This window comes from Euprymna scolopes, chromosome 37 (assembly GCF_053919585.1).
Source record: "Euprymna scolopes isolate OS-2025 chromosome 37, ASM5391958v1, whole genome shotgun sequence".
Taxonomy (NCBI): Eukaryota; Metazoa; Mollusca; class Cephalopoda; order Sepiida; family Sepiolidae; genus Euprymna; species Euprymna scolopes.
The window spans coordinates 70,749,563-70,774,826 of NC_136518.1; the positions used below are offsets into that span (position 1 = coordinate 70,749,563).

General features: G+C 36.5%; 1 protein-coding gene across 1 annotated transcript in view; it reads right to left on the reverse strand.

Annotated features, from left to right (window-relative positions):
- Positions 1–25,264, reverse strand: part of LOC145261217 (solute carrier family 2, facilitated glucose transporter member 1-like) — a 189,576-nt gene that overhangs the window by 163,584 nt on the left and 728 nt on the right. The gene's annotated exons all lie outside the window — the stretch shown is intronic.

A 25,264-nucleotide genomic window follows, 5' to 3' on the forward strand; every position in this document is an offset into this window, starting at 1 on the left:
TTAATATGATGATTATGTGAATTAAAATTTGAATTTGAATTATGCATAAGCATAAAATGGCGGACGATATATTTCACCATTAAAATGTTGTTTTTTTTTCTTGTTTAAAAACCCCCCAAAAACTTAATTTTTTAAAATGGAAATCGCTTGAGACAAGTCATGAAGCCACTTGATGTAAGGAGCCAACAAGAGCAAAAGCAGTTGATGGTTACGTTCGCAACTCATTTCCCAGACCAGCAAGAACAACATGCATCACTTCTAGATCTGTTTCTGACCACAGTTCCCAGTGACTGTGCAACGAATGCCCACAGCTCTCTTGGGAACGCCGATCATGCAATGGTAATGGTTGAAATTGCCCTAAACTCTAGAGCCAAAACTAAAGAGCCACTGCACAAAACAACGAGATATTATAAAAAGGCTGACTGGGAAGCCATTAGGAACCTCATCAGCGACACTCCATGGCAAAATATCTTTTCCCTTCCTGCTGAACATTGCGCAAATGAGACCACTGAATGGTTCAAAGCGGCAATTGAAGCATATGTTTCCAGGCGCAAATTCTATAGCAACCCCCACTCTCCCCAATGGTTCACTTCTACTTGTGCAGCTGCCATAGCGCAAAAGCAGCATGCATACCGCAAATTTAACTGACATAAGTCCAGTTCAAACAGACAGAAGTACATAGAAGCCAGAAATAACTGTAAGAAAGAAATAGCGACAGCTAAGAAAGAATTTACTGGAACCACCAAAAAACGCATCGAAGCACAGAAATTAGGAACCCAAGACTTCTGGAAAATCTACAACAGTGTAGAAAATAATGGGCAATCAACAATTCCCCCACTAACCAACAATCATGAGGTTGTTTGCTCTGCAACTGAGAAGGCTAACATGCTTGCCAGATGGTTTGCCTCCAACTCCACACTGGACTCTGCTAACCACCCCCTCCCTGACTTTCCTTTGCGAACAGATGTCACACTAGACGATTTGAAAATCACCCTTGCTTAGGTGCATGCTATCATAAGAAAGCTTGACACTGCAAAAGTATGTGGACCTGTTCTTATCCCGGCTGTGCTATTAAAAAAGTGCGCTGCCGAAGTAGCTCTAGTTCTCTCCAAACTTTACAACAAATGCCTTAATGAATGTTGCTTTCCTGCCTACTGGAAAACTGCTTCTGTAGTGCCAATTTTCAAGAATTCTGGCAAAAGATCTGACCCAGTAAATTATTGCCCCATTAGCCTCCTCCCACTTTTCTCCAAAATATTTGAGACTATAATTAACCAAGCTCTAGTCCATCACCTTACAGATGTCAAACTTCTGACTGACAAACAATATGGATTTAGGCAAGCCCGTTCCACAGCAGACATCCTAACTGTAATCTCAGAACGTATATACCATTCACTGAACAAAGCGGGGGGGGGGGGAGAGTAGAGCGGTAGCTCTAGATATATCTAAGGCTTTTGACAGGATATGGCATGAGGGTCTTCTCAAGAAAATCAGATCATACGGCATCACTGGAAAAATACATAACATAATTAGATCCTTCTTAGATAAGAGAAAAATCCAGGTTGTCCTTGACGGTCATACATCTAAACAATATGATATAAATGTGGGAGTACCTCAGGGGTCTATCCTTGGACCTCTGTTATTCTTGATGTTCATAAATGACCTCCCTGACAAAATTGTCTGTGAGATGGGTATATATGCTGACGACACCACGCTCTATAACAGACATGACAGAAAAACAAATGAATACATATCTAAAGAAATGGTAAAAACACTAGAGGAAGACCTCCGATCCATAGTGGAATGGAGACAAAAATGGATGGTTACCTTCAATGCTGCCAAAACTAAACTTGTTTCCTTCAATAATTACAAGAAACCATCCCTACCACCAATAGCAATGGCCAATGACTCTTTATCTGAAAGTACATCTTTTAAACTCCTCAGCTTAACGTTCACAGGAAACATGAGTTGGAACAATTACATTGAGAACATTGCCAGGACCGCTGTGAAAAAGGTGGGTCTCTCTATCGTACTAGAAAGCTATTAACGCCTGAAAGTATCCTGTACCTCGAAAGGCCAACATTCGCGAAAGTATTGTTGTCATATTTGGGCTGGTGTATCTGCCACTAGTCTCTCGCTCCTAGACAAGGTTCAAAAGAGACTTGTCAATTCGATAGGTCCTGAACTGTCAGCTAAACTTCAGCCTCTGTCACATCGACGAAGTGTTGCATCCCTCTGCCTGTTCTACAAGTACTTTAAGGGTGAATGCTCTGACGAACTGCAAGCACTTGTGCCCCCTCGACGTAAATACCCCCGACAAACCCGACAAGCAGCTAAATCCCACCCCTTCAGAGTAGAGATCCCTAGATGTAAGAGAGCCTTCTACTCCAGTTGTTTCTTTCCCAGAACAGCTAGACTTTGGAATTCCCTTCCGGGTCCCTGCTTCCCCAAGTGTACTGACATGCAGAAGTTCAAGTGTAACGTGAACCGACATCTTGCTGCCCAACTTCCTACACAGTACCCCTGATGCTTATGTCCGTGATAGTAGCCCCCTACAACAAAGTGGCAATGTGCCTTGTTTGGGTTGAAAATGCAATAAAAAAAAATTAAAGAAAGAAAAGAATGAAAGCTGATTATTGCAAAGACAGGAGATACCTATTGACTTTAGTCTTGAAAAGACCGTGGCTCTAGGTAGAAGGAAAACTGAGCAGGAAGAGAGTTCCACAATCTTGTAGACCTTAGAAAGCAGCTACTAGAGTAGGAAGCTGTATTACAATGAGGTATTAAAACAACGAATTGATGGAGAGCTCTAGATCAGCGAGTCAAACAAGTAGGGTCAAAGGAAGCAGGGAATAGATCAAACAATTCTGAGGAGCACATTCAATAATAGTATTTGTAGAAAAGACTGAGACTAGCTACATCACGTATGTGAGAGAGAGACGTTGCAGCGGAGAAGAAAGTGTGGGACCAATTAAATTACAGACACTTTTCTGCTATTTATCAAGAACCCTCAACTGGGAGAGAGATTCACCAGCCCAAATATGACAACAATTAACTCCATACATGGTTTGATAATAGATTTGTAGAGAGAGAGAATAGACTCAGCTGTGAGAAAATGTTGAGAGAGAGAGAGAGAGAGAGAGAGAGAGAGAGAACCGATTTTACGAGAATCAGAAAGAGTAATGGATTTAGTTTGCATAGTTTTTGGTGTTCTGTCTTTTTTTAACCTAACGCATAATAAAAATGTTTGTGTCATTTATTTTATTTTATTTTCATGAGCAGTTTTTAATATTGTGACAAAACTGAACAAGCACTGAATTTGGCAATGTGACGTCATCATGGACAGGTTTAATTATGAATGGGTAGACGGGGTGGGGTGGGGGGGATTCCGATCTTCCATTTACCCCCAACTCTGAGTCCGACTTGTAAATGGAATGGAATTGACGTGTAAATAATTGATTTTTTTAGTTTCACCTTTCAAACCGGCCGCATTTAAGTGTTATGACTTCGTTTCCAACTTTTAAGCATGACGTCATTCATTTGCTCAATGACGTTGCCACACACGAGTATCAAGTGTACATACATCATGTTAATTAAAATATATATAGGCGAGCAAACTAGAAATGCTGTAAAAAGTAAAGTTTGATGATGACGTGGAGGTAAAAAAACAAAACAAAAAACAACGAATTGGTTTTGCATTCAACTTTTTACGTTAATGGTGATGCAGAAAGAATAGCGACTCGAAGTTCGCAGTAAACAGCGTCAGATAAAAAAAAAAAAAATTACCCCTCCCCTCCCAAGTTTTTAATCAATAAATATTTTATAAAGTAATATATTTTTTTTTATAATACTAAAAACAAATTCAAAACAGTGAAAGAATATTTTATTTATTATTTTATCTTTCTCACAGAAGAGACGTTGCGAGCCCGTTTCTGCTTTATCGTCATTTTCATGGCAAGTGTTCGTCTGAGCTCCAATCTATGGTCCCCGCCTCGCCAAACTTTCACGAGAAACACTCATCTAGCTGAAAACGCTATCAATAATTTCCCCCCCCCACTCTTTATCTGTTCCTAAACCTAATCGTAGATTCCATGAACAAAGTTTCTTTCTTAGAACTGCACACCTGTGGAACTCTCTTCCATTTGCCTGCTTTCCGACTGACTATAATATGGTCGTCTTCAAGTCCAATGTAAACAAGTTCTTCAGGAACCGTTTCCCTTAAGTAATCCAATGTACCAAATTTCCACTACTAACAGTTATCACGACATTGTCCCATTGACCACTGTATGCATATTAACCTTTGTCCTCGAGTGGCTTCTGTGCCTTGATAAGTGGCGATTTTTTTTTGTAAAAAAAAAAAAAAAAAAAATTTTTTAATTAAATAATTATAATGCGAATTATTTTATCTGATATTTTGCTTTGGACTTTGAGTCGCCTATCCTGCATCATCACGTTAATTAGTATTATTACGTCATGCGTTCGTTACGTCACAAAATACAAATATTGTCTCATCGGAAGTAACAGACTAGACTATAATAAATCGGTGCAACTACACTAAAATACTATAATTCTGAAATCAAAAAATATATATATAAAAAAAAAACAATGGTATCTACTGACTTTTTGTGTCAATTTCACCTAAAAACAATGAAATCTACTTAATTGACATGTCAAAAGTACCTGAATATTACCGCATGCTTTCGATCTTTATCGTAAAAAAAATTAAAAAAAAAAAACAAAAAAAACGCTCGTCACGTTAATTTGGGAACACGTGACATAAAAAACTGGGGAAGTGTGCTAAAAAAATAAGGTCTCCACGATTGTTAAAGCAAAACATTTTAATTTCACTAATTTTCTTCAAAAAATGTTTCCTTTCATAATTTGTTTTTCCTACTGACGTAATGGAATAACCTAACATCCCTTCGCAGATGAAATGAACTATGTATATATTGACCCTCTCACGTGACTAAGGCAGAAGAAAAAAAAAGACAGGAAGAGAATAAGAAAATATGTCGAGTAACTCTTATGTCACATGTATTCCCTTGTAAATAAACCCCTTTGTCTTTCACTCAAACCCCGTGTTTCTTGCTGTATTCTGATTTAAAGTAAGGATATAACATCTACCTTATCGTTTTTCGTAATTTTTGGATATGCTCATTAGTGTAACATGACAATTAAGTAGAGACCATTAGTTTGCATTGAAATTCAATATTAAAAATTTCGAACTTAGCTATTACAGTGTAGTTGGACTAACAGTGCAATAATTAAAGGTGAATTTGGGCTGGACTATTGTGGCCTTTTCTGTGTAATTTTCTACAACCCTTTCTCTACATGATAATTGAAGCGTGATTTGTTTCATTCCTTTTCCCCAAAAAAATATTGAATTGAATTTAAGGGGCTAATTATCATTGCTATATTGTAAATCATTGTTTTTTTTTTGGCTGCGATCATGGTGTAGTATCTGATATTCATTATTCTTTTTTTTTCTATTAATTTACTCTCGCTTTTCAATCGTTTTGACATCATGCAAGATCACCCTTCAGCTATAACGATTCAGCAGGTCAGCTGTCTCAAAATTCCACTCAAACCTTGCCAAATCACTAAATTTTCCTTGGCCGGCCAAACTTTCCGTGATTCAAGACATTCACGCTTCTGTAACGTATTCATTACATGTCAACACTCGGGATCCACATGTATGCAGACATTTGCAAGGAAAGAATTCGACACTTTTTTTTTTCGATTGAAACAACAGACATTTATTTACAGGTACTTCCAAAATAACGCCTTGTCTCTTGTTCAAAAGTCTTCTCGTCCTCAAATGTGCTTAACAAGATTGCCGTGTCGAACACGTGGTACTCTGTCCGGTCATGTTTAGGACCCATCGTTCCCTGTCGCTTGCGGGTCATGTGTAAAACATGTCTATTTCTGCTCTCTTGCGTCTCAAACACGTGCTGAATACCTTTACCTCTCGAACATGACTTGAATACGTGTACATCTTGAATACTTCTATGCCTCGAAGACGTCTCGACTACCTCTACCTACTTCTAAATCTCAAACATGTCTTGACTTTTTTTTTTTGTTTAATTATTTGGACTATTATCCTCATCTTCTAGTTGTCATTTTCTACGACGTTTCGGACAATTATTCCTCTGGCCTTCGTCAGGTAAATCGCAACGGGATAGGAATGTCGAATCCTCCAACTACATCCACAGCAATTACTGCGGATTTAACATTCCTATCCCATTGCGGTTTACCTGACGAAGGCCAGAGGAATAACTGGTCGAAACGTCATAGAAAACGACAACTAGAAGTTGAGGATAACAGTCCAAGCAATTAGCATAAAAAAATCAAATTTACTCATCTCCAAAATAATTCCAAAAAAATTAATTCTTCATCTCAAACACGTCCCAAAAACCTCTAAGTCTAGAATACATTCTTCTCTGAACATGTTTGTCCTTTTTATCTTTGCTGTCACATCAGGCAGCTAGGTTGGCCATTTGCATATGATTACTGTTGCTTACCCAGTATCAGCGGTTCTGTTACACTTCTGTAATGGCTTATCTTGGAGGATTAAAGTTCCACATGACCAGCATAATCGATTCATCCTTACAATGACCTCCATGCTGGGCAAATCCTGACCTGATGTGTTGGGTTTGGTCAGATTTCACATCGCACATCCATCTGATTGTGGGTCTATCATTGTGTTGCAGACGAGCAATAGAGGGATGGGTGCAGATCCAGCTCTCACTGACATATATCATGATGCTCCGGATACATTATTAATATAAATTATTTTAATTGAAATATTGTCATCAGCAACCGCCCATCACGGGAGACGATGGTGTGGCTTTGGTGTTTATCTGCATCGCTGAGAATAGCTATACAATCCAATTCGGGAGTGGCAGTCCCTACTGCAGTAGATGGAAATAGATGGCTGCTAGGGCTGCTGCTGATTAATTCCCCAACATTATTTCGTTTAAAATAATTTATGTCAGTAATAGTAATGATAACCAGTATTCTGTCCATATACTGTAGTCGACCTTTTCTATTCTCAACCTTTTGGAGAAAAGGGTGGAGGTTGGCTATGCAGTGTCTCAATGTAGAATCATACGAGGTGCCTTGAATAAGTTTCCAGACTTTTTTTGGATGGGTACTTTTATTGATAGTACACACATGAAACTCTAGTCCCCTTTGAAGTAATCTCCTCCGGCTGCAATGCACTTGTACAATTCCAACAACTTCTGGAAGGCCCCATGGAAGTCTTCTTGTATGAGCATGTTAAGGACCCTTGTCACAGCCTCTTTCATCTCAATTGTTTCATAATGACATCTTCTAAGGTTTTCCTTGAATTTAGGAATAATCAAAAATCACAGGGAGCAAGGTCTGGACTATAGGGAGGGTGAGGAACTGTCTTGATGCCCATCTTAGTCAAATAGTCTTTGACAAGCATGGAGCACTCTTGAGACAGACTTTGCACAAATCTTCCGCATCATCAGTTCATCATGAATAATTGCATGTACAGTTCCCACACTGACATCAAACTGTGCACTTATTATCACTATAAACACACAACGGTCCTTATCCATGAAATTCTTTATTTGGCCAATCAACTTTGGCGTTTTGATTTCTTAACTCCTCTCACACCTCTCATCATCCCTCACAGACTACCTGCCTTCTTTGAATCTCTCTTGCCACTCAAAAACTGATGCTCGATTCATGCAAGATGGTCCAAAATTGTCTGAAGCATCCTATACACTTCTGTGTTTTTAAAAGTTTACAATTTTATAAATTTTTTATTTACACCCAAAGTTTAGTTACCTTCTCCTCAGCATGTTGGGCACAAGGTCATGGCTGGTTTTGAAAAGATGGCGGACTAAAGGAAGTACACTTTAGTCCAGGGATCTCCAAAGTTTTTGAACGTGGAAGCCATATTGCTGATGTTTTAGAGCTACGTAGGCCAAGAACAAGAAAAAAAAAAGAAGACCTGCAAACACCCTCCCCGCTAGTTATATTTAAATTGAAGCACATTGGTGCAGTCAGCAAAAGAGAGAGTGGGAATGAACTCTAAATGCAAAAACTTGTGAGAGTATAAAGTTTTCAGTCAGCTAGAGCAAGGGGTCTCCAAATTCTTTGAACTGTGGGCCATGTTGCTGACATTTTAGAGCTACGTATGCCAAAATTAAAAAAAAAAAAAAAAAAAACTTGGCCGTGTATTATACTATTTCGTTTATTAGTTTTGCTTTTTAGTGAATCTGGTTCTCCCAAATCTCATTTTTTTTTTAATCATTTTCTGAACAAAAAGAAAAGCCATCACACTACTTCGCACATTTCCATTTTAAAATTTTTCCCAAATATTTTTACATTTTCCATAAGAGATCCACAGGCCAGATTAAAAGCTGATCCATGAGCCATAGTTTAGAGACTCCTAACTCTAATCTACAAAAAATTGCCTGAACAGCACTATCGCCATTCCCTGCTTCAGGTGCTTAGCAATAAACTTACCTCTTCTCAGAGAGAAGGTAATAACTGAGAGGGTAATAGTTACTATAGCGACAACAATAGTAGCAGACAAGGAATAATGATGACTAAAATCATTCGATATTTACTGACTTGAATGTTGGATGCTACTGAGGTGTTCAATCAATCAAAAACAACCTCTTATGTTTAACCAATCAAAAACAACCTCTTATGTTTAACCAATCAAAAACAATCTCTTATGTGAACCGAGAACTTCTTCTAGAATGTTGCAGGGTAGAACGATAAATTTGTCGTCCTAAAGAAAACAACACTACAGCTTTATTTTAAAAGTTTTATCGAAAAAATCAATTCAGGTAACTTGATTATGTAATAGAGCCGGCATCTATTCAATGTAGCCAACATAACCACCTCCATATGGGTCCGGAACTGGGGGTGTGGCTTTTTCACAAGCGGATGGCATCGATTAGGCTGACTTTGGTGTTGTGGGAGGTCATGTTGGTGATGTTCTCAACATATAACCAAATGAAGTAGTCCAACAGGTTCAGGTCGGGTGAGGAGGAAGGGGGCAGTAAGAGAAGGGTACAAAATCGGAGCACTCTTTCTGAAGCCAAGCCTAGGTCTCTTTGGACTTGTGGGCCAGTGCCGAGTCTTGCTGCCACATCCACTAACTTTATAAGTAAAATCCATGTGTTGATGCTAATAGCCTGAGGCTAAAGGCAGGCTTCATTTGTGCACTAATAAGGAGTTTTGTACTGGATGATGTTCGGTTGTTTAATCCGTTTGGTCCTGTTGTTACAAAGATTTAAAAAATGCAGCATCCAACACAAGCACAAAACTCCTTATTAGCGCACAAATTGGCAACACTTTGTCATATCGACAAAACTTCCGATGTTTTAATAATATGAATTCCGCCAATCTAAGGAACTAACACATTCATTCCTCACAACACCAAGACATTGTGAGTCTATCATTATTTCCATGGAAAGTGCTTGACTTAGCTCTAATCTCTGGTTCCAGCTCATAAGACATTCACAGCAAGAACTCAGTTTCTGAAAATGGCAGGATGTAACTCGCATTCACCTAATTTTCTTTTCTTCCAGATTAACTTCAACTCATTATTACGAAGATCGTTCCAAAAAGTAAAGCCTCCTACTTTTTTTTAACTAAAAAAATTGAAGCGTTATGAAGACAGGAGTGGTTCATTAAAATGAGCGAATATTTATGTCGGTGAATTCATTTTACTACATACCCACCACCATTCTCAATGCACTTTTGCCAGGAATTCTAATGACATCTCTGCTTCTGATGCACGTCCATGATATGAGGTGGCTTTCTTAGAGTCTCACACCGTCAATATCTGCAGCAGAGAGATGAAAGTTTCAGGTCATAAAGACATAAGATCAATCATCATATTAATGCAATTTGCAATTCCCTCTGATCCTTTCTGGCAGGATAAAAAATAGGAGGCATAATTTTTGGAACCTCCTCGTGTGTGTGTGTGTGTGTATACTAATATTCAAAAATGGCCCCATTTAACTTACATTCATCTGATTTTCTTTGCTTCAAGATTAACTTCAGCTTATTATTGTTGTAATCCCTCAAAAGTGAATCTCATTTTAACTGATGAATGTAATACAAAATTAGTGTAAATCCGTTTAAGGTTTAATCCGTGAAAAGAAAATTTAAAAAAAAAAAAGAAAAAAATTTGCCAATTAATCCGACAATATCAAAAAGCATTTTATTTATATATTTTTTTTTTTTAACAAAAATCTCAAAACAAAAAAGAATATTGTCATTTTGTCATATGCCTAAAAAACAAATTAGTCATGACATTACTTGACTAGTTCAAGTGTGATCTTGTAAAATGTTCAACCAAACAGATATAATGAAAAGCACAGAGAGGGGTATATATATATATATATATATTATTTACTATAATAATTATTAAATACGTACAGACACTAGTGTTTCATTCTTTTGAGAATCATCAGTGCAGGGTGTCATGATTAACACCAGTTGAGAGACTCAAACCCCTACAACAGAAGTCATGTCTGGCTTCATTAGCAAGGACCTGAATCACTAGGCTATCACAAACCGTGAGATACAGTTGAAATTAATCATTTATTCTTATTAAATGCTTTTAGCATCAGTCAACGTGATCTTATATGACGATCTGCGCGTATTAGCTAAGTTGATCGATTTTATTACAACTAAAAGTGCTCAACGATAAGAAACAAGTTTTTTAAAAGGACTGACATTATTATTTACTATAAGAATTATTAAATACCTAAAGACACTAGTGTTATATATATAACAGAAGCTCCAACTATCATTTAGGCGATCGGGTTTCGATCCTGGCTTGAGGTAGTTGCTTGTCTAGCTGCACTGATGAGCTGTGAAACAGCGAAACAGTACTGTATGTGGATGACTATAATACTCCCTATCTGAGGTTGAACATTTGGGAAGTGATAAACAAATTACCGTTAGCGTATGAAGCGATGCACTTTGTGCAAACAAATTGAGCTTAGGTACTTTGGACAATGTCAAAACATTGTTAACTCACTGCCCACATAGCAGCAGCCCTATAGCACAACTGTTGTTTGGGCGGTCAGGTTTCGATCCTGGCTTGAGGTAGTTGCTTGTATAGCCGCACTGATGAGCTGTGAAACAGGGAAACAGTACTGTGTGTGGATTATATATATATACAGTACTGTGTGTGGATTATATATATATATATAATGAAATAAAACTTACAATTAAGTTTACCAAGATAATCAAAAATAACAACCTTAAAGTATATTATAAATATTAAAGACTTAATATTTATAAAGTAATCCTAACCAGATGTATAAAGCTCAATAAAACCAAATAGGAAACAGACCTTATAATAAGAACAAATAATTAATAAAATATGTTTAAAAACACTTTAACAAGAGTTAAAAACATATTTAATTTTCAAAAAGGAAACACAAATAAAGTGGATTGTCCTTAATCCACGGAGTTTCAAAAGAAATACTTTCCTTCTCATCAGAGGGTGGGAATTAGCAAAATGTGGTATCGGATTTTGCTTGAAAAGTATTTAGTGAAACTACAAGTAAGCCAGAGAGCTTACTTGGTAATATATATATATATATATATATATATATATATATATATATATATATATATATAGAAAAGGCTATATGCATATCTGTCTGTTTGTCTATCTTCATAGTTTCAAACTGTACCTCTTCCAAAACTAGAAGTCACAGAGCGGCGCTAGGGCCCTCAAATGATTGTATTTTTTATGGACCGTTATTCTTAAGCTAGTAAAAATAGTTGTTAAGGGGTCAAAAATGGGTCAGAATTGAAAAAATCTTTATACATTTTGTACATTCATCTTTGTTTATTTTTAATTTTACATCAGTTAGGAGTAGACAGGCAGGCAGGCTTGAACCTGTAACACGAAGAAGGAAAAGAAATCTGAAACATTACAATCTGAAATATTACAATCTGAAATATTACAATCTGGAATATTACAATCTGGAAAGTATGCAAAACTCCTTGCGGAATCTAACCGACACGAGAACCCTGATGCAAAAAGCCTTTGGTGGACATACACAAATGCTTGTGCCCAAAAAGCAAGCCGCTTAACCCCCGCGTCCACCATGACATATGACTTCGCTGCTGTTCAAATTAATGCTAGTCATTGCAAGCACATATGATGACTTAGAAAAATATTGGCGAAAAAGTGACCCCGTTCCTTGTACAAAACTGCCCAGTTGAAGGTGAAGGAATGAATGTTTTAAGACCAATTTTTCGATATTTGTCATCCAACACATTGAGCTTCAAAACGATATTGATCTGGTCAGGATTTGTCGCATGTGTCAAAAGATTTTGCAAGACATACATACACAAACACATTTTGCCTTTTATATATATAGACTAGCGGGGAGTACCCGGCGTTGCCCGGGTGAAGGATGTTGGCACAAGGATGAAGCAATGTTAAGAAAGGCTTCCACATGGTTAAAATAAAAGAAAAGATAGAAAGAAAGGTGGGTAATTGGTTTTCCACGCTAATCATTAGACCAAAGAGGATAGTGAATTCAATGAGTTGGTAATTAAGTTTTGCCCGGGTGCAAGATATTGGCACAAGGACGAAATAAAAAAAAAAAAAAAAAAAAAGATACAGAGGTGGGATCGAACTCAAAAATATAGGGTAATTAGTCTTCCTCACTAACCATTAGGCCAAGGAGGATAGTGAATTGAATGAGTTGGTAATTAACTTAGGAATCATAGGAGTTACCACGCATGTGCAGAAATGAACGTTGCTTTTAAACCTGGCTGGGAGGGGGGCAGGTAAGGTATTGATTTGTTTCCCCACGAAAGCAAATTAGATACAAGGTTGTTTTTAATGTGGGGAAAAACCATCTCTCCCAAAGCGGGGGCACTCTGGCAGTATCCCCCCTCCCCAAACAAGTAGTAATTGACCGAGGACATCATCAGCCTGGCCCGAAGGCCAAGAAATACTTTGCTGCTTTTTCGAACAGTTTTGCTTTATACAAAAAATCCCAACAAGCACCAGAGGATGACGCCACGGTGGGAATTTTGTTTAACTTGAACAAAAAAAAAAAAATGTCCGTTTACGAATCTGAAATATTACAATCTGGAAAGTATGCAAAAACTCCTTGCGGAATCTAACCGACGTGAGAACCCTGATGCAAAAAGCCTTCGGTGGACATACACAAACGCTCGCGCCAATTTTCCCATGTTTTTTTTCGCCAATATTTTTGCAAGTCATTGTCTCCTTTCGATTGACTAACCTTAATTCCAACATGCACGAATTTCGGTTTTGCCATGGATACAACGGCAAAGAGGTCGTGTTTCTTTTCCACCTTTTTTTCCTCCTTCATGTCATGGGTTCAAGCCTGCCTGCCTACTACCACTGACACCTCCCTCAACTGAAACTGCCTACTGTTTTGATTCTATTACTTTTTTGTGTGTGGGGGTTCCTTACTCGACACACCCGGGCAACGCCGGGTGCCTCCGCTAATTATATATATATATATATATATATATATATATATATATATATAAAGTGAGAATGTGTGTGTGTGTGTGTGTGTGATTTTCATATACAGATTACAGCATAGTCGAAAACCTATAAAAGTCGTCATTTTAAAGAAAATTTCGGAAGTGGACCGTAGATAGTATAAGTAGGAGAAGAGAAACATGATTAAAGGAGGAAAACGCGCACAGATACGCAGACAAACGAGAAAGGACCACAATTTTTTATTGATAAATTAACTCGAGTTCTGAAGTTCGGAACAAAGTAAGATCGGGGACTTTTTTCATTCGTCACCGTTTAAATGGAAGTGGAAGATTTTAAAGTGGAGGTTAATGAAGATATTTGAAAATTAAAAATAAATAAAAAAAAATAAATAGTTGTTGTTGTTGTTGTTAATAATAATAATAATAATAATAATAATAATAATTAAAAAAAAAAAAAAAAAAAAAAAAAAAAAAAAACAAACAAACAAACAAAAACGGTAAATTTTCAGATTAGGTCCACTTCCACAATTTTCTTTTAAATGACGACTTTTGAAGGTTTTCGGCCATGCTGAATACGAAAATCGCCTTGAAATTTTGCAGAAATAATTAGTTAAAAAGTTGTATTATGCATTGTATTCTTTGGCGGCCATATTTGTTACGCACGTAGATTTGTTTATGGAGTGGAGCGCGCGCATGCGCGTGAAAACGATGACCGCCAAAGAACACAATGCATAATATAACTTTTTATATCTCGATAATTACTTATTTCTGCAAAATTTCAATGCGATTTCCGTATTCAGCATAGTAGAAACCTTTTAAAAGTCGTCATTTAAAAAAAAATTGCGGAGGTGGCACTAATCTAAAAAAAAAAATACCTAAATAACATTCAAAATGAATGAATTTTAATAATTTTGTTATCAGTTTAAATTTCGGACCACTAAAAGTCGAAAAACCCCACTAAAAGGTACTTTTTTTTTTTTAATTAAAAATTACAGCTTTAAAAACGGCTGCCAGTATACAAATTAGTTATAATTTTATAACAATTTGAGGTGCTTATGTAGAATTACACTTGTTAAATAAACAAATATAATTAATTTTTTTTTTGTGTGTATGTACTCATACTCATCACGGAACGAAGATGTCATATTCCAAAAATCACGTAAATTAATCATGTATTTTTTAATTAAGAAAATCAAATTTTATGACGAAGCAAAACGTAGCATTTTTGACGTTGAATATATTAGAGGAAGACAACTCAATTCGAACTACCGAGATCAAAATCGCCCTTAAAATAAATACATTTAGTATTAAAATCGCAAAAAAATCGTACATTTTTATTTGTTCAGTTAAAAAAAAAAAAAGGTAAATTTTTACGGCGTACCCCAGCGTATTATAAACACCCAACCTCCCCATGTTAAGAATGGCTTTCGGAATAAACACCCCCAAACCCGAAAGCCGTTCTTAACATGGAGAGGTTGGGGGGGTATTCCAAAAGCCGTTCTTAACATGGGGTGGTTGGGTGTTTATAATACGCTATCGCTGCCTGCTTACAAAAAAAAAAAAAAAAAAAAAAAATTCATGATCAATTTATATGATTTTTGGAATATGACATCTTCGTTCCATGACGAGTACGTACATCATAAAGATTTTTTTTCTGTATTATTTTTTATAATAAGTGTAACTCTAAATACGCACGCAGTTTGATTTAACAACCATCAAACAATACCGTTTGAACTCAATGCAGTATTTGCAGTATTATTTGGTGCACGTGCTCATAAATCATCAAATAAACCAATTTGTTACAAAACTATGTTATTTAAATAGTCATCTTCAAGATTGATTATGAAATTAAATCCACCAGAGTGCATGTCGATTTTTTCGTATATATGAAACGTGCGCATTTTACAATTTTATAATCGTTGAAAAGAAAGAAAAATGAATTATTTTGTGACCCTTTAAAAGAATTTGGAAGTATTTAAACTGTCGAATGTATTAAAAAAGCTTCTTTTGTTTTGTTTTATTTTTTTAATAATAATTGGTATTCTTTTAATGGTTTTCGACTATGCTGAATACGGAAATCGGATTGAAATTTTGCAGAAATAAGTAGTTATCGAGATATAAAAAGTTGTTTTATGCATTGTATTCTTTGACGGCCATCTTTGTTACGCGCGTAGATTTGTTTATGGCGCGAAATACACATATTAACCTACTCGAATTTGTTTCGTGACATTGCCACAGACCTTATGAAGAGGAACCTGAAGTCCTTTCTAACTAATATTCCTGGTGAACCAAGTGCAAAAGAGATCCAGACAATTGCACTTAAGGGAACAACGAGGATACTAAAAAGAACTCTCGGTTGGTTTCAATAAAAAGCAAGGCAATGTTGGCAGCTGGTTTGGCTGCCCCATACCCAGCGTTACAATCTTCAAAGGAAGAAAATTAAAAATTAAATAAATAAATAAGAAATAGACGGTGTCAGCTAATTGTGCGTCCCGCCCAAAACACCCAATAACGTTCTACGATTTCTTGTTTGTTTCATTTAATTGTTGTTTTCTGGGTCAGAGAGCATCTATTTTACTTAACACTTATCGGTGGCTAGTTTTTGACCTTGAAGTACTATTTTTTTTTTAGCTCCCTACATCAAGTGGCTTCATCCCTTGTCTGAGGCGATTTCTATAAAATAAAAAAATGGCACAATAGTTTAACTTAAATTAGCTTAATAAATCTTATCGTAAACATATATTAGGTGGATAAAATAAAATACGCATCAAATGCGCTTGAAACCAAATCATAGCGTAATATTAGGAAAATAAATATTTTATTTGTTTGAAATTTATCACAAATATATTTCGGAGGTAGACTCCATCTTCAGTATGTTGTTTTGTTTCTTTTTTTTTCCCCTTTTCTTCTTCCTTGCCATGTTATAAATTTGTTAAACTGACGTTATTCTCGCGTTACCTACGCACAGTTCAAACATTTCAAAATACAGCCACCAGATACAACGCACGCACGGCTCTATAGAAACAGACTTCTTGTTCCAAATTTACAACATGGCAAGGAAGAAGAAAAGAAAGAAAAAAAAAAAAAAAAAAAACACAGTGAAGATGGAGTCTACCTCCGAAATATATTTGTGATAAATTTCAAACAAGTAAAATATTTGTTTATTTTCCTAATATTACGTTGTGATTTGGTTTCAAGCGCACTTGATGCGTATTTTATTTTATTCAAATTAAAACAACGTTTCTATTGAACTCTCATTCTTGATATATTGGATGGGTTTCTAACAGTATTTTGTTTTATTATTATTTTTAAATCATTTTCAAAACTTCAAATATTTAGGTGTCAATTCGCGGCCATTTTTTTTTTCTCAACAAACGCTCGACACTATATGTTTTTCGAACCAAATAAACGTTTTAGAGCAAATAAAACCACTAAAAGCTGATTGCAAAGCTAGGGTCACAGAGCGTGAGATCTTAACTGCATTGAAGCAGGTCCGTTGCAACAAATTTCTAAGACTTTGTGGTTTGTCCTACGAATCGTATTTGAGGCTGTCACAAATGTTTATACCGATTTTGATGAATGCGTTTAACCATTGGTTTGATGAGGGTTTCATCCTGGGTCAAGTCACCAAGGGAGTGATCACATTGCTGAAGAAGAGGGACAGGCATGGAGCGGAGAAACTAGATGACGGCTGAACATTGAGTTAAAGATTTTGGCCAAGATCCTATCGAACTAGTTGCAAGGTATTATCAAAAAGTTGATCGAACCCGAGCAGGACTATACTGTGAATGTGAAATTGATTCAGAACAACTTGCAATCGATCTGTACGATCCTGAATGGGAGGGATAGAAGACAACACAGAAGCCATGCTGATCAACTTAGATCAGTCCAAAACTTTCGATAGGGTCGATTATCGCTTCCTAGCATGTTTTAGCACTGGTTTTAAACCGGACTTCTGCAAATGGATTTTCATACTGTATCACATGTCAACAGCAGTGGTACAGGTTAGTGGAAAACATTTGAAATCTTACATCATCTCCTGGTCAGTGGATCAGAGCTGTCCACTGCTACAAAACGATCACAAGAGCCAAAATCAACCGCAGCAAGTCAATTGGCCTGTGATTAGGTGCCTGGAATGTGACATTGTCCTCCCTGCTTCTTTCAACTGGACAGATGACCCAGTTTGAATTCTTGGTGTCTGCTTTGGACCAGGCATTGAGTGCAAAAGGAATTGGTCACAGGTACAGTCAAAGGTCAATGTGTCAGTTAACTCTTAGCTTCGGAGGAAACTCTCTTTCAAGAGTAAAATTAAGGTGTACGCCACTTACGTTTTTTCTCTCATTCTATATCAATTGGCCGTATTTCCTCTGGCTGTGAAAAACCTAAAGACACTCCAGCACCGTCTCTTCTTGCTTCTTTGTGAGAGTAAGAGGCGTTTGAACGTCCATATGAGGTTTGGGAATGCCTGACTTGACGTGTCATTGAGACACTGAGAGACTGGTCTTCCCAAGTCAAACTTTGACAGAGGAATCTGCATGGAACCCTGTGGTCAACAGCGCCTTTCCCAGGCTCATGTGTGACCATTTGGTTGAGAGTTGAAGTCGTTGTAGGCAAGGGGTAATACATGGTTCCTCAGAGAGTGCCACGCCATGCTCAAAAGATTTCCAAGATCTAATGACCTTACTCTGACTTCTAGAGAAGAACTCCATATGGGATTATTAAGAGAGGCCACTGGTGAAAAGATTCTAAAATCTAGCAGCCTGGGGAAAGAAGCTATTATTATAGAAGGCATCCTGCATCTAGGACCTAGTGAAGGGGTAAGATTTTGCTGCTTGTTGAGTTAGTCGAGGGTATCCAAAGTCGAAAATTAAGCAAAATATTGGTAGAGGATTGCACATGCGCACGATTGGTGACATTTATTGCAGGTTTTACTATCAGTATTTTGTTAATTTTCGATTTTTGAGCGATTATCAAGGGGCGATTTGGATGTACCGAGACCGCCATTTTCTTCGTCTAACCAAACACTACTTGTTTAAAAATAAATAAACGTTTTAAAATAAGTTAAAACACACACCAAAGCAACTTTTCCAGGTAGGTGGAAAGGTAATTAATCCTGCCTTTGGTAACATTTATTTGTTGTGTATGTATTTTTTTTTTCACTTTTTTTTTGTTTTGTTTTGTTAACTATTGTAAAAAAAAAAAATGCGCGCAAAAAATTGGTATTTCTCGGAGGCGCCACTACTTTAGAAAAGAACACGCGTTTTGAGAGAACATAACACCTGGTCTTTTCTTCTCCAAATCTACTACAGATAAGGAGAAGAGTCTTAAAGATAATAAAAGCAAAAAAAAAAACAAAAAAAAAACGTATATCATGTATACCTACTTGTACTTTCTGCTACTTATCCCCCACAAAATAAGAGCCCCACCCCCGCCTCCCAAAAAGTAGAAAAAGAATTAAAATAAAAAAAAAATAATAATAAACTTTCATCATCTTACAGGAGACTACCACGTCGCATTACACGGCGTATACAGTAATGCTATATTTCAGGGGGTGCGTGATTGAATTCTACGAATACCGTCGCTGTGAAATACATCAGCTATAGAGTTCGAATCCGTTGCTAGCGGAACACACACGCGCGCCCACGCACGCACGACCGCACGATCACGCGTGTAACGTTAAGTGGGGCTACTATAATAGAATTTGGGGCATTTGTTTCAACTCAATTGCTCTCATTGTAACAAGCAAACAAAAAGACATTCCCGGAATTAATCCGTTTATCTCCCTCCCACGGTAGGATGATGTGACACAAGGAGTGAGAAAACTGAGATTTGAAAGGCCAGCACAGCACCATAGGGAAAGAGCAGGTTGGCTTGCCTTGCACAAAAAAAAAAGCTTTAGCAGTTCTATCGGCATTTCCCGGTAAAGTGCTTTTCAGGCCATTATTAGTAACAAACTAACCTATTCACAAGGGATAAGGGTAAATTTTTACGACGTGCCCCAGAGTATTATAAACACCCCGACCTCCCCATGTTAAGAACGGCTTTCGGACTAACCCCCCCCCCAACTTCGAAAGCCTTTCTTAACATGGGGAGGTTGGGGGGTTATTCTGAAACCGTTCTTAACATGGAGTGGTTGGGGGTGTTTATACTACGCTGGGGCAGGTTGTAAAAATAAATACCGGGATAAGACGGAAAAGCCTGGAATGGTAGACCTCCTAGGACTGTACAGGACAAAAACCAACCATATCTCAGCCAACACGGAAACAATTGCATAGATTTTACTGGCTTTTGGGGCTTTGGGAGCACCCTTGGATAAAAAAATAAATAAATAAAAAATAAGCCCTTCCGTTTGTATCCTCTCGAAAAAGTGACAAAAGAAAAAAATATTTCCGCGCTCTATACACTTTTTAGAAAATAAAAATATCATTAAAACCCTAATAGTGGGGCTACTATCATATAGAACCTGAACATCCTTCGGAACAGAAAGGAATTTTTATCCTGGCCCCTAAAACTCAACAAACATTAGACCATTCTTATAATGATCCGACTCCTGTTGCTTTTGCGGCGGGCGTTTTAGTTCTGTGCAGTTCTAGGAGGTCTATCCTCCCAGGCTTTGCTTTCTCTCTTTGAGAAGAGGTTAGATTATTGCTAATCGCCTGATGCACCCTCACCAAGGAATGCCGACAGGGCTGCCCAAGCAGTTTGCAGGTCAGAGTGCCTCTCCTCAGGAGTAGGGGTAGAGGACTTCTCAATTCCACTTTCCGACCCTGGTGTTCAAGTTCTTGCAGTGGGAGAGAACAAGAGAATCCCCTGGAACAGAAAAAGGATGGCTAGATGGAGCTACAATAACCACCGAAACTTCTGAGTATTCTCACAGCAGACGTAAATAAACTTAAATCAATAAGATTATGTTATGTTTTGGTTCTTCACGTTCTTTCTTCCTTTTTTTTTTGTGATATTTTCTTTGGCGAAATATACATCTTAAGTGTATTAGCAACCGCGTTTCCAAGAACTTCTTGTATTAGTTTAACGATGGCGGGAAGCAAAAAATATGTTTACAGCCAAGTGTAAGAGGTCAAACAAATCAAGGCTGATTAATTAAAAACAATGGACACTGGTTGATCTAGGATTATCACTGTAACTCTCAATGTTAAAGACGAGAAACACACATACATACATACATACATACATAGACTCCTATAATAGCTTTAAGGTTCGCTGTTTGTTTGTAAACAAACAAACAAACATCTCGAGCACTGTAAAAAGCGGTGGGCGAATTTGTGGAAGTCATTTACGAGCACCAATCCCATGGGCCGATGGTTAGAACTGGCGACTATCAACGCGATGGTTGTAGGTTTAATCCCCAGGTTGGGAAAGATGCTAGTCTAGCCACACTGATGAGTTGTGATACAAAGAAACAGTACTGTATGTGGATGACTATATATATATATATATATATATGTGATGGATGGACTCTCCGTCGATTTTTGACGTATGAGACTTCGACAATTGACCTGAAGGTCTAGAACTCAGCGTGTCGACATTCACTTAGACGTATGTGGCACTTTAGTCCTGCTAGAGACTTGTATGTATATATATAAGGGGATCGCAGAACTATATAAGAATTTCTTAAATGGAAACTTTTTGATATAATAATGCTACCTTATGCCTCCTGAGAAGCATTTGACTTCGAAATGATTGGCATAAAGAGTTTTGATAACTCCTAGATACTATTATATTCCTTATTTCAAATTGTTTAATAAATCAATATGCGTCAGTATATATTTTTCTATAATCAATATCTTTTCCTCTTTATTTTTTAGTTTTTTTTTTACATAGGCATCACCACTTATCAAGGCAGAGAGGCCACTCGAGGATAGGGGGGTGCTAAAGAGTGTACAGTAATCAAAAGGACAATATAGTAATCGATAGTAATGGAAGTTCGGTAAATTTGTTAACTTAAGTGGAACGGCTCATCAGAAATTTGTTCACGTTGGACTTGAAGACAACCATATTATAAACAGCTGGAAAGCAGGAAAACGGAAGACAATTCCACAGGCATGCAGTTCTAAGAAAAAAAGCTTTGATCATGGACTCTACGTTTAGGTTTAGACACAGATAACGAGTGGGGGGAATTATTGATAGTGTTTTCAGCTAGACGAGTGTTTCTTGTGAAAGTTTGGCGAGGGGGGACCATAGAGTGAAGCTCAGTCGAACACTTTCCATGAAAATAACGATAAAACAGAGACAAATTTGTAACATCTCTTCTGTGAGAAAGAGGTTGCAGCGGAGAGAAAAGGACATCTCCGACGAGGCCACAAAGTCTATTTTGAACCCTATCAAGGCAGGACAAGTCCTTTCTAGCAGCTCCTGCCCAGATGTGGCAACAGTATTCCATTCTTGGACGTACCTGGCTCTTATAAAGATAGAGAGTTGCATCAGCAGTGAGATATCTACTGGATCGATAGAAGGATCCGACCATTTTTCCAGTGGCTTTGGCAACAGATTTGATGTACGTATTCCATTTAAGATCAGGAGTAAAGGTCAAGCCCAGAAGTTTGTCAAAACTTGAGGCCTCCCCAAGGCGAGAGCCATTCATTTTAATTGATGCCACATATATATATATATATATATATATATATATATATATATATATAATTTTATTCAATTTAGGTAAACAAAATTACCATAAGTTGCAATGGGTGACCATTCGGGAAGGCTAGGCGCTGTATGTACCTTCCGAGGAAGATTTGGTAGTAGGCCAGCACCCTCACCCCGAAAAAAACAAACAAACAAAAAACCTTTTTGCTACAAAAGCATCTATAAAGTTATGGATGGCTTGTGTCCTCCCAGGGGTTCAAGGCTATGTTTATGCTGATAACCATATGTTTTGAAAAAAATCAGTCTTTAAAAATAATACATTATATATATATATATATATATATATATATATATATATATATATATATATATATATACATGCGTTTTATTTTTATTACCGTATCTTTCTGTTAAGTTACATTATTGTTTCGGCTACACGGCCGTTTTTTTTGTTTTTTTTTGCCGTCTGTAGCGTCCTCAGACTTTTACAGAAATGTACGCTATTTTGGGATGAAAGAGAGGAAGAGTGAATGAGGTCGGGAGGTGGGAGGGGGCGAGGAGGGCGCTACAGACGGCCAAAAAAACGCTCGTATAGCCGAAACAATAATCTAACTTAACAGAAAGATACAGTAATAAAAAATAAAACGCATATTTGCTCTACAACAGTATTGAGCACTTTTTCAGTTTTTATTAATTACCACCTCCACTAAACTATATATATATATATATATATATATATATATATATATATATATACACACCGATAGAAAGCGCTTCAGAAGTATATGGCTGAGCAACAACTTTTGGACACCATTGTATACAACATGCCAGCTGAAATAAAAAGACCGCTCGGTGAATTGAAAAGATATCCAAAAAATCGGAAAAAAGAACTGTCGTGCTTGAATAATGACTTGCTGTCAATATATATACATAGAATATATATATATTCTAACAGACTGCAGATTTACCCAGTTGTAAAATACGTTTAACCGTGATAATTGTAATCCTCTTGTAGAAATTTCAAAATTCCATCAACTAGAATCGAAACCATAGCATTTAGCTCTCCATCGGTATTCGCTACCATATGACCTAAGAACACATGCATACTTTACAAATGAATGCAGTTAAGCAACTTAAGCATGTAAATGTATATTTGCGCATGCACAGAGGATACACATTAAATGGATTTATGCCTGCAAGTTCCAATTTTTCAATTTTTACCACCTTAGCAGCTATTTTTACCGGCTAAAAACTAAATCGAATTTGTATCACAGGTTCGAATCCACTATATATCAAGTTTCAAGTTTGTAGATCAGATATTTTCAAAGTAGTTTGGCAGCGACCGTTTCACATACTGTTGAAGTAAATACTGAAACTCTATACCAAACGATTAATATTAGTATATACATGAAATAATTTATATATATATATATATATATATATATATATATATATATATATATATAGAGAGAGAGAGAGAGAGAGAGAGAGAGATTGATATAATAATTAAACGAATGATTTTTGCGCTACGAAACAGTCACTGTCAAGAATTGTAAATGCCAACGTAATAAAAGGAATAAATTGTAAGATGGTCAATATCATGAAATTTGGAATATAGACTTTTGTCATTTGTTTGCTATATGCGCTGCATTGCAATTACATTGAGCTTCATAAATTAAGTTAGTATATAAAAAGTGAAATATAATTGAAAAAAAAAATCATATTTCCATAGAAATATATATATATAAATCTCTCTCTCTCTCATATATATATATATATATATATATATATATATATATATATATATATATATATATATATATATATATATATATATAAAAATTTGGAATGAAATTCGGTAAATTAAAATTTAGGACGAGAAATACAAAGACTTTTGAAAACGATTCTTTCGGGTGTTTGATTTTGTATATTTTTTGTTTAAAACTCGACTGATGGTACTAGTGGTTAAAATGACAAATATACATTGATTTTAACTTATCAATAAAACTAAAAAAAAAAATCTATATATAATTTCCCGCTCTAAAATGTATTTTTAGATTTGCGGAAGTATATGGACATATTTACGTGGGGTTTTTACGATAGATATATGACTAAATATTTAAAGAATTAAAAAAAAATAAAAATCGGAATCAGTAATTGTATCGGAATCGAGAATATAGAACAGAATCGGTAATTGTATCGGAATCGGTAAAAATCGCCCTATCGTTAATAAATAGTCCTTTCGGTTTCGAGAAACAATGGATAACTGTAAGAATGCCTAGGCGGGAGTCTGTCTGTCTGTCTCTCTCTATATATATATTTATATGTGTGTGTACGCGTGGTGCGTATACATGTATGTATATATGTGTGTGTGTGTGTTTGTATGTATATATATGTATATATATGTGTGTGTGTGTGTTATATGGATACAAAATCAATACGAAAAATATATAAATGTGTATATCTTTTCTGTATTTATTTCCTATTTGTTGACGTGTAGAAATACAAAAGGTCTTTGAAAGAAACGAAAACGTTTTTTTATTTTTCAAAAGTATATATTTTCGACCGATCCTTCGGTCTTCTTCAGTTTACTGTTCCACAAACGTTTTGTTTCAATATTTATTTTAGCATTGCTCAATAAATGAATAGAGCTTCGTACCAGTAATTTACATCCGATGCGGCGATGCGTATGCGATGAAACAACAAACACGTCTCTCTGTGTAGCTAGCTTGCCATAAGTTTATTTTTCATATAATTAGATCTATTTAGTGTTTTGTTTCACGTACCACGGCTATTCCTTGTGACTAGACGTGGCGAGTATTTTCACACTGAGAAATAGAAATATATATATATATATATATATATATATATATATAATATATATACATATATATATATCACGTTTCTGAATTTTGGAAGAGGGGAATTGCTTATTCGTATTATTTGGATTCTTCAGACTGGAGTGCTAGCACTGCTAGTGTATACGTATCAGTTGGGTTTTACTATCCTTTTTACTATCCTCATCGTGAGTGATATTTTCCCAGAGTTTCGGTCGATGTAACCTCCGACCTTGCGAATTACTTAGGACTTCTTTCTACCCATTCATGGCTGACAGAACGAGAGCATGCCAATCCCCTCTCCCCACCGTGGATTA